A 5,008-nucleotide genomic window follows, 5' to 3' on the forward strand; every position below is an offset into this window, starting at 1 on the left:
AAAATCCAAATTTTACAAACTTTATATCAATTTAAAGCTTTCAAAGCCATCTTTAATTTAAAACAAGTTTCATGTAATTTCAAGCTTTGAGGCTCAAGTTATGATCCATCAAAGTTCACTAAAAATCCATTTTTACCTAAAATCTCAAAAACTCAATTTTAATCAAACCTCAGTCCAATACCAATTCAATCACATTTCAACCATACCAAAACAGTCCAAAATTGATACCAAACACTACTTCAACCATTTTCTCAATCACACAACCTTCTAAACCATTCAACAATTCCAAATCCAACTAAATTCACATTTTCCACTTCCCATTAACCTTTGTAAGGTATCAGGCTAAAGATGATGAAGGTAAAGTAGAGAAAAAGAGAAGAGGATCTGAATTGTGAAAAGTGTGAATTTTTCTCTTATGGTTTTACAAGAGAGACAGCTGTATATATAGATGTAGGTGTAACTGATTAGCTAACTGAAAGGTAACTAACTGCTTCTAGAATCGTCTAGTAACTGATTTGCTAACTGTCACTTAGTCTACAAATTGCTTATGTATTACTGCTAACAACCTTATTAACATCAACAAACTCTATCAATCATTAACAATCCTAAAAAATAATCATTTCTCGATTCCCACATCATACACCAACACCATCATTTACCATAATCAACACAACTCATCAATAATCATCAACAATACCAACAAATCTCAACAACCGTAACAAATATCAACATTCATCCTCAATTTCCTCAACATCAACAACCATCATAACACTCATAATCAATATCAACCATTAGCAATATTAACAATCACTACAAATCCTCATCAATTTCAATAATCATCAATCCCTCATCAATTACAATTAAATCACACATTCATCATCAACCTTCATCATCATTAAATACCAACAATCATCATCAAACTCATATACTCCTCATACTAAAACTCCATATCATCATCACTATCATACAAGTTATCCCCAAACATACACCCAAAGCATTCAATCTTATCTTAAGGTCAACTAGTCTAAATGTCCAGAAACATTACATATTACAAAAAAAAACCAAAACCATACCTTGGCCGATTCCCAATATGCATAAACCACCACTTGAGTCCAAACAAGCTTCAAAGACTCACCAACAAGCCACCAAAGCTCAACTAACATCACATATATCACCAAAGTCAAAACCTAAGATATACAAAAATAACTAAACACAAGAGTTTAGTGAAACCTTACCTTACCCAATGAGATTAGGGGTAAAATCCAATAATTACCCGCTACTAGAGATCACCTAAACAAGCAAAACCATAAAATTTCCTCAAAAACCAAACCTCAAAAATGCAGAAACTTAGGGCTGGAAACTGGAGCGTGAAAAGAGAGATATTACCAGATTTCTTTAAATATAAAGGAATATCTCGTCAAGAGTTTTGTATGGCCGCAAACAGCTCGTCAATCGGAGCTCCGGATCAAAAGTTATGGCTCCCGGAAGGTGGAGGTGAATAGTGTCACCCCCTTCCTTCTCCCTTCTCTCTTAATCCACGGCTCTCTCTCTCTTGGAGGTGAGAAATGAGCTGAAAGCTCATTAAACATGTATATATATGTTGGGCCTTGGGCCGGTCTAACCTGTTGATGACTTGCATCATCTACCCTTCTTTCTTGCATAAAAAAGACCATAAAAGAGCATAAATCTCATTTGATCAGTACAATTCATGCATTATTTGATGAATATTATGGTACACTACTTTAATATGAGTTGTGCTGAATTGCAGGTGAAAAAGGTATCAAAAATGGGAAGAAGACAAACAAGAAGCTGGGTGTGTGAGACTGGTGTGTCACTTGGGGGCAAACGCCACAAAAATGCACAGGCGTGGCACGCCAGGAGCTAAGCGTGGCATGCCAGGAGCTAATCGTGGCACGCCAGTACTAAATTCCAGAAGGGAGATCCAAGCATGCATGTGGGCGTGGCATGCCAGGGACTAGGCGTGGCACGCTAGTACAAAATTTCAGAGAGTAAAATGGAGGAAACAAAAGGGGCATGGCATGCCAGGTTGGGCGTGGCACGCCTGACCCATCAACTACTATGGGCGTGCCACTTGAAGTCGAAGGCGTGGCACGCCAACTCACTACCTCAAGAAGAACCTCCACTACAGCATGCCATTTGGTGTCGAAGGCGTGGCACGCCAGCACTAAAAAGTCACTTTGGCGTGCCACTTGAAGACCCAGGCGTGGCACGCCAAGCTTGAAGAGTGCACAAATACATGGGTGTGCCACTTGAGCAGCATGGCGTGGCATGCTGGTACAATGATCCAGAGAAGGGGCTGAAGGCTATTGAAGACTGGGCATGCCACTTGAAGTCGAAGGCGTGGCACGCTAACCTCTCAACCTCACTTGGGCGTGCCACTTGGTGTCGAAGTCATGGCATGCCAGTTCCAAAAAGTCACTTTGGCGTGCCATTTGAAAGCCAAGGCGTGGCACACCACTTACTGGAGTGAGACAAGATCATGGGTGTGGCACGCCAACCTTTAGGCGTGGCACGCTGGTATAAGTTTCCAGAGAGGGTAGAAGAGGCCAATTACATGGGGCGTGCCACTTGGTATCGAAGGCGTGGCACGCCAATCACTATTCTTCACTTAGGCGTACCACTTGAGCAACCAGGCATGGCACGCCATAGTCATTCAGAGGCCAAAGCATCATTGGGGCGTGCCACTTGAGTTCGTGGCGTGGCACGCCAAACAGAGGAACCACTCACTCACAAAGGGGCGTGGCACGCCAAACCCTAGGCGTGCCATGCTAGTGTAACTTTCCAAAGAAGCTTAGCCAAGCACATAACAAGGGCGTGGTACGCCAGACCCTGGGCGTGCCACGCTAGTTCAAGTTTTCATAGGCAAACGAAGTGGAAAAATCAAAGGGCGTGCCACTTGAGCTCGAAGGCGTGGCATGCCAACACAAGAATGCCACTATAGCGTGCCACTTGAGTTCGAAGGCGTGGCACGCCAAGGTTGACAAGGGACGAGCGTGCCACTTGAAGGATTGAACATGGCATGCCAAGCCATTTTGAAGGGCACGTGACACGCCGATGAAGCGCCAGCCACATGCCAGCTAAGGAGTCACGTTTATTGAGTGTTTTCTTTCCCTTCCAAAATTTAATTTTTCCTTTTTTACTTTTGTAATTTCTTTATTTTCACTAGGAGTAGTATAAATACCCCCAAAGAGTATTGAAGAGGGGTTAAGCAGTTAGTTCTAGATCCACTTTTACACTCCACTTTTGAGTACTTTTCAAGCTATGAGTAGCTAACTTCCCTCTCATTGAGATAGGGAGCTCTGTTGTACTTGATGGATTGATAATAGTGAAATTCTTCTTCTCTTCATCTTCTCTTTGATTTTCTAGAAGGAATTTTGTCTTAATGCTTAATGTTCAATTATCTTGGGAAATAGATTGAATGCAATTGGGTTTTATAGGAACCTTGGAAAAGAAAACATGAAACCATGCTTGAAATCCCTTCTCACACTTGAGTAGAATCTGGGTTTTGGTGATGGGATACGTGACATATAATCCCCCCTCTACCTGGCTCTACAAGGGTGTGTGGTATAATCAGGGACCAAGCATATCTCTCTTCATGAGCAATTAAACCAAGGAATTGGCTATTGATCAAGATCTGAAAGATTGAGTCACCAAGGGATTGGGGCTCAATCAATCATGATTGCCAAGAGGTCAGTGAGTTGCATGATTGAAGAGGATCTAAGCTAGATTTGATCCAAAGAGACAACATCTCCCAATCTCAATGAATTCCCCCATTCTCATCTATCCATTTCTTTATAGCTTGATTTTACATTCAGCAATTCCCCATTCCTATTTACATTCAAGTCATTTATGATTTAGCACTTTACATTCTGCAATTTCTAATTCTGCACTTTATTGCTTTTCTTTACATTCTAGTCATTTACATTTATGCCATTTACAATTCTGCACTTCACAATCTTATTGATCCACTTGACTAATTCATCAATCAATTAAAACTGCTTGGATTTGCCAATCTCTGTGGATATGATCCCACTCTACTATGGGTTATTACTTGGCGATAATTTTGGTGCGCTTGCCAAAAAAACTGATTCACTAAATTTTTAAAAGGGGTAGTAAATTCAACTCATCAAGTTTTATGGCGCCGTTGTCGGGGATTGGCTTAAATTTGACAGTGATTAAATTGATTGGGGAGCTAGATTAAGCAATTTAATTTCTTTGTTATTTTAATTTCTTTTATTTAGCATTTTTTATTTTATTTTGAGCTCTATTTCTTTCTTCTTTGATTATCCACATTTCCATCCTTCTAACTGTTTGATCAATTGCACCACTCACACTAACAACCACTCACACTAACAACCACTCTAACAAAGTAATTCATTCACCCACTTTTTTTCTTGCTTTTTGCCTTGATTGGTTGTATGACAGGTAGGAGAAGCAGAGCTTCAACTTCCTTTGATTCTGAACCTGAGAGGACCTCTTTAGATTAAGGAGGGAAGCAAGAGGGAAGAGAGTCGTTGGTGCTGAGGAAGAGGAAGAGTATTTTGAAACAAACATGGAGGAGAAAATGGAGAATCATCATGAGGAAGAAGTTCATAACCATGCCAGGGGAGGCCCAATTAACCATGATGGGCAAGAAAGGAGAGTCTTAGGCTCCTACATCAACCCAAACCCTGGAAATTATGGCAGCAGCATCCTAAAGCCAACAATTCATGCCAATAATTTTGAGCTGAAGCCTCAGCTCATCACACTTGTTCAGAATAGTTGCTCATATGGAGGAAGTGCCCAAGAAGATCCTAATCAACATCTCAGCACATTCTTGAGGATATGTGATACTGTAAAGTCCAACGGGGTACACCCTGACATCTACAAACTACTCTTGTTCCCTTTCTCACTCAGAGATAAGGCAGTGATAGCCATAAACTTGATAGCTACGATTTTAGGAAATTGCACGATCGGCAAAAATTCCTTCCGGCAAGTGCACCGGTTA

The sequence above is a fragment of the Arachis duranensis genome, chromosome 4 (genome assembly GCF_000817695.3).
Source record: "Arachis duranensis cultivar V14167 chromosome 4, aradu.V14167.gnm2.J7QH, whole genome shotgun sequence".
In the NCBI taxonomy this organism is placed as follows: domain Eukaryota; kingdom Viridiplantae; phylum Streptophyta; class Magnoliopsida; order Fabales; family Fabaceae; genus Arachis; species Arachis duranensis.